Here is a 6000-nt window from a genome sequence, read left to right as displayed (position 1 = left end):
AAACCCCGGATAATAGGGACTTGAGCAGATATTTGTACACCCTTGTTCAAAGCAGCATTATTTGTAGTAGTCAAAAGATAAAAACAGCATACTTATGTTTATAGCAGCTTAACTCACAATAGCTAAGTTATAGAATGGGCACCAGTTGTTTGATGGGTGCAGAGTTTTGTTGCTGGTGGTGCTGATGCATTTAATACCCCTGAATTGTACACTTAGAATGGTGATTTTTATGTCACATATTTTACCACACTATAAGTAAAAACGAATCCAGAACTGTGCATTTTGCATCTGGTTTGTGACAGCTTTTGACCCTTCTTTTTTTTATTTTTTATTTTTGGTGGTACTGGGGTTCCTGGAAGCCCTTCTACCTCCGGGCTACACTCCCAGACCTATTTTATATTTTTGAAACAGGGATTCTTATGCCAGCACGGCTGGCTTCGAACCTGTGCGATCCTCCTGTCTCTGCCTCCCAAGCGCGGGGATTACAAGCGTGCACCACCACGCCCGGCCAGCTTTTGACCCTTCGATGAGAGGGGAAAACCAGCCACAGACCAGTGTATGACCTCATTTACCCTAGAAAAACATGAATCTTAGCTAACTTTTCCCTTCTTCCCAAACATGCAGTAAAATGTTTACTTCCACATAGTGTTTTAAATGTACCACCGATGCACTTGCTCCCAAAGTATATCAGCAGATTTAAAAGGCTCATAAAAATTCCCTTCATATGGCTACAGTCAACTTTTGTGCAATTGTGTGTGTGTGTGTGTGTGTGTGTGTGTGTGTGTGATTAGTGGTTCACAGACTATCTTTTAGTTTGATCACTGCTTTGTCTGAGAACTCATTATCAACAGACTGGTGGATGATGAAGCTTATCTATCACCAAAGGTGGTGAATCCACATAGTCCATTAAGCCCCTAGGGCCTTAAAGGACCTTCATGGAGTGAAATGCCGTTCTCCCTCCAACACCTTATGCTCTTGTCTCATGCATGTTGCTCATTGGCCAGAACCTGTACATGCCTCAATTTGGGACCAGTACCACACTTTTTGGGCTTAGGGAAAAATGAGGACCAACAGCTGGCCTCATGGCTTATGGTTTATGATGCAGGCTTGCTTTACCTATATTTGTAACTGCTTGTCCCAAACCTGACTTGCTAAGCAGGAGCTTTTTTTTTCTTTTTTTTTTTCTTCAGTACTGGGGATGGAACCCAGGGGCATTCTACCTCTGAGCTACACCCCCAGCACTATTTTTTATTCTTTATGTTGAAACAGGGTCTCAATGAGTTGCAAAGGGCCTAAGTTGCTGAAGCTGTCTGCGATCCTCCTGTCTCAGCCTCCCAAATTCTGGGATTACAAGCATGAGCCACCATTCCTGGCTAAGCAGGAGCTTAAACAAGTAGATAACTGAAGGCTGTCTAGAGGAACCGAAGTTTAAGATGTCAGTAGCTGCATGCAGTGTCACCTGCATGGCACAAAGTCACCACACAGAGCACACTGTCACAGCAGGACTCACCTTTTCACTCTCTGGCTGGTACTGTCTTCACTCAGATATCTACCTGGCTAACTTTCTCTCCTCCTTCAATTACTTATTCAAACTCCTCCACCACTTTTTCCTCTTCTTTATTATTATTTTAAATTTTGGTGAAATACAACATAACATAAAGTTTGCCATCTTCATCCTTGTTAATGTCTAAATAGTTCTGCAACCATCACCATCATCGTTTCCATGGCTTTTATCTTGCAAAACTGAAACATATTCATTACATAATAACTCCACACTTCTCTTTCCCTGGAACCTCTGACAACCATTCTGCTTTTTGTCTGAATGAATTTGGCTACTCTAGGAATCTCTGTAAGAATTTGTCATTTTTGTGACTGGCTTATTTTACTTATGTCTAATGTATCATGTCAAGGTTTGTCCGTGTTATAGCATGCATCAGAATTTCCTTTCTTTTTCAGACTGAAGAATATTCTATGGTATGGATATACCACATTTTACTTAACAGTTCTTCTGTCCATGTGTAGTTGGATTGCTTTGACCTTTTGGCTATTGTGAATATATTTGGCTACTGTGAACATGAGGGTGTACAAATATTTATTTGAGATCTTGATTTATATTATTTTAAGAATATAGCTAGAAGTGGAATTGCTGTGTCATATAGTGATTAATTTAAAAATAAAAATATTTTGAGACCCTTCCATACTGTTTTACCTAGTTCCTGTACCATTTTACTTTCCAAACCACAGTGCATCTTAATGGGTATAAAGTGGTATGTTATTGTGGCACTTTTTTCATTGTAGTTTTTTATTTTTGGTGGTACTGGGGTTCCTGGAAGCCCTTCTACCTCTGGGCTACACTCCCAGACCTATTTTTACATTTTTAAAAAAAATTTGGAAACAGGGTCTCCTAAGCCAGTGCGTGCGGCTGGCTTTGAACCTGCGCGATCCTCCCTTCTCTGTCTCCCAATCGCGGGGATTACAAGCGTGCGCCACCACGCCCGGCCCTTCATTGTAGTTTTGATTTGAATTTTACTAGTGATTAGTGATGCTGAACATCTTTTCACGTGCTTATTGACCATTTTTATATCTTATTTGGAGAAGGGACAAGTCCTTTGCCTATTTTTAATTGTTTTTTGTTCTCTATATGCTCTGAATATTATGCCCTTAACAGACTTATGATTTACTAATGTTTTCTCCAATTGCATTGTTTACTTTTCATTTTGTTGATTATGTCCTTTGATGCAGAGAAATTTAAAAATTTGATGCTGTCTAATTTATCAATGTTGTCCATGGTTCAGACATTATATTTAAGAAATCATTACCAAATCCATTACCAAATTCATGTGTCATGAAATTTTCCCCTATGTTTTCTTCTAAGATTTTTATGTCTTATATTTGGGTCTTTGATCTATGTTTTGCTCTATATAATTTTTTGTGTGCTTGGGATTAAACCAGGGGCATTCTACCTCTGAGCTATACCCCATGCCGTTTTTTAAATTAAATTTTTTTTTTTTTTTTTTTTTTTTTGCGGTACCAGGGATAGAACCCAGGGGCATTGTACCTTTGAGCTATGTACCTAAGTAGCTGAAGTTGTCCAAGAACCGTGATCCTCTGGTCTCCGCCTCCCGAATGCTGGGATTACAAGCGTGCGTCACCACACCCGGCCTTAAATTTTAATTTTGAAACACAGTCTTAATAGATTGTTGACAGTCTTGCTAAGTTGTTGGAGCTGGTCTCGAACCTACTATCCTCCTGCTTTAGCCTCCCAAGTATTGAGATTACAGGAATGTGCCACCATGCCTGACTCGTGTAATTTTTACATATGACATAAGGTAAGTGTCTAACTTCATTACATGTAGATATATAGTTTTTTTGCACCATTATTGAAAAGACCATCCTTTCCCCACTGAATGGTATTGGCACTATCGTCAAATATCATTTGGTCATATACCTAGGGGTTTATTGCTGGGATTTCTCTTCTATTCCATTGGTCTATATGTTTATCTTTATATTAGGGTCACACTGTTTTGATCATTGTAGTTTATTGTCAGTTCTCAAAGTGGGAAATGTGGAGCCTTCAACTTTGTTCTTTTTCAAAGTTAAGTTATTTTTGGCTAGAACCTCACAAAATTTAAGAAGGCAATTACATTTCTCGGGTGGGATGTCTCGGGTGTTGGACTTTGCACTTATATGATCCAGAGACTGAGTGCCTCCTTAAATCTTGGGCCCTGCCACCTTCTCGCTTTCCTCACCCTAGTTCCAGCGCTGCTTTTATTGTCCTCCTCTTAAATTCTGCTGCCCTCCCTATCCCCATTGAAGGAATGGAGAACACAGCCTTCTCCTGGACCTTGACCTGAAGGGCTGCTCATGGCCTTCTTCTGTCATTGGGCTGGGAGAAATCAAGCAATAGAAGAAGAGAGAGAGAGAGAGAGAGAGAGAGAGAGAGAGAGAGAGAGAGAGAGAGAGAGAGAGAGAATGAGAGAGAATGAGAGAGAGAGAATGAGAGAGAATGAGAGAGAGAGAATGAGAGAGAGAGAATGAGAGAGAGAGAGAGAGAGGAGAGAGAGAGAGAGAGAGAGAGAGAGAGAGAGAGAGAGAGAGAGAGAATGAATGAATATGAATTACCTGGCAATGGAGTGTACCTGCTTCCTGGCTGGCTTTACAGCTTCATGCTGTTTAAGCATTATGGTTCTGTGATGGATGGTCTAGCCTCCTCTGCCTCCTAAGAGCACACTGAGGAAGGGCCCTCCCTCACCCTGCCCGGCCCAGATGCAGAGCTGCTGCTCACAAGCCAGCTATGGCACTGTCTCTGCACTGGTCACTCAGGTGGCGTCTGGGCCCACATCCTTTTATGAATTTCTCCAGCTGTATTTCTTACTGTGAGAGGAAGTAGAGCCAAGATAGTGCCCTCAATTTAAGACTGCTTGACCCCAATTTTATCATTCACCTTTCCTTCAACGTAGTCTTTAATGCTATTTTATGTTGCCATGTTGAAGATTCTGTTCATGTTGACTAAGCTAAATGCAAGTTTGTGTATATATGTATATAATTCCCCCTTTGGCTGAATTACAAATGTTTACATGAATGGTGTATTTAAAGGAACTGGTATGAGTTTTGGCCTCTTTATTTTTCTCCCTCTAGGTCATATCCTCTTTTTGAAGTCTATGAAGACAACTAATGCCATGTTTATAATTTATTTAACAAACATTTAAATATCACTCACTGTGTTCCAGGTGTTTTGCTAAAGCCCATCCCTTGTATAAGCTCATATAATACTCATACTATCTACAAAGTAGGTCCCGTTATTATCCCAATTTTACAGACAAGGGAAATGAGAAACAGTGAAGTAATCAAGAAACTTAAAGGTCTCCCAAAGTAACTTGCCCAAGGTCAACCAGCTAGTAAGTGAAAACTCAACTATTGACTGTAGCTCCAGAGCCCAAACTATGTCCTTCAACTCTAAGCCTAGTGCAATTTCCTTGCCTTGGTCCTGAAGTCTTTTTAAATGGATTGCTAGGTGAAAAGTAAACACCTACAGCAATGCCAAGAACGACAGAAGAGTTATTGCAACAGGGATGTTGGGCATCCGAGCCTAAGCTTCAGCAGCATGTATTATGTAGATGTTCTTAGCAGCTCAACATGAGGGGCCTCCAAGAGGAGAGCCTTTGCAGGTTGAGAGGTTGTAAAGCCCTGGCAATTGTGGGGGAATGTTAGGGAGAGGGTTTGAGAGGACCTTATTCTCCATCTCACTGCTGGTTCAAAGTCTTACTTTCCACTGAGGAAGTGGGGAGGAAACTCACCATTTAGAACTCCTAGCAGCTTGTATCTGAGCTTCTGTGTTGCAGGTCTGGCTTGGAGGTGACCCTAAGCATTGGATGCGACTAAGTGGTACAGACTTTAGATTGGGCCTCCTCCAGGCTTCCTCTCATTGATTATTGTGATATTAACTGAACTAAAAAATTGTTTTGATTATTTTCAAATCCCCCTGCCAGGACCTGGGGATAAGGGCAACAGAGGATTATAGAGGGTCCTAGAAGTATGTCACTAGGCTGGGTGTCAAGGGATTCCTGGGGAAAGAATTTGGGTTGAAGAAATCAGGTCTGGTATGCACTGTTAAATATTTCCTCTCCTGCATTATATTCCCTCATATCACCCCTAGTCTTTAGCAAAGTGTGTTGAACACTCAGTGCATGTTAGGAGAGTTTGAGGACGTGAGGAGAGGGCTGGAGTCCACTCATGGAGCAAAGTGGAGTGGAAAGGGGGTGATTGCAGCTCCCCACACTCCCCATGAACTTATGTTTAACAAATATTACTAAAAGTTTAACAACCTTTTCTCAGGCCAGGGCAGAGGAGTTCACAGCAATGGCCTAGTGGGAAGGGCTACAGTGCTTGGTAAGAGCAAGCACATCAGTTCTCCCCGGACATCCATGGTGGGGCATGGAAGTGAGGGCCAGGATTGGCTGTCTACTCAGGAGATGGGTAGGCTGTGGGGGTCATGGCAAA

This window comes from Muscardinus avellanarius, assembly GCF_963383645.1.
Source record: "Muscardinus avellanarius genome assembly, chromosome: 10".
Lineage (NCBI taxonomy): Eukaryota > Metazoa > Chordata > Mammalia > Rodentia > Gliridae > Muscardinus > Muscardinus avellanarius.
The sequence above is the reverse complement of the archived record's forward strand: the minus strand, read 5'-3'. Positions refer to the sequence as shown.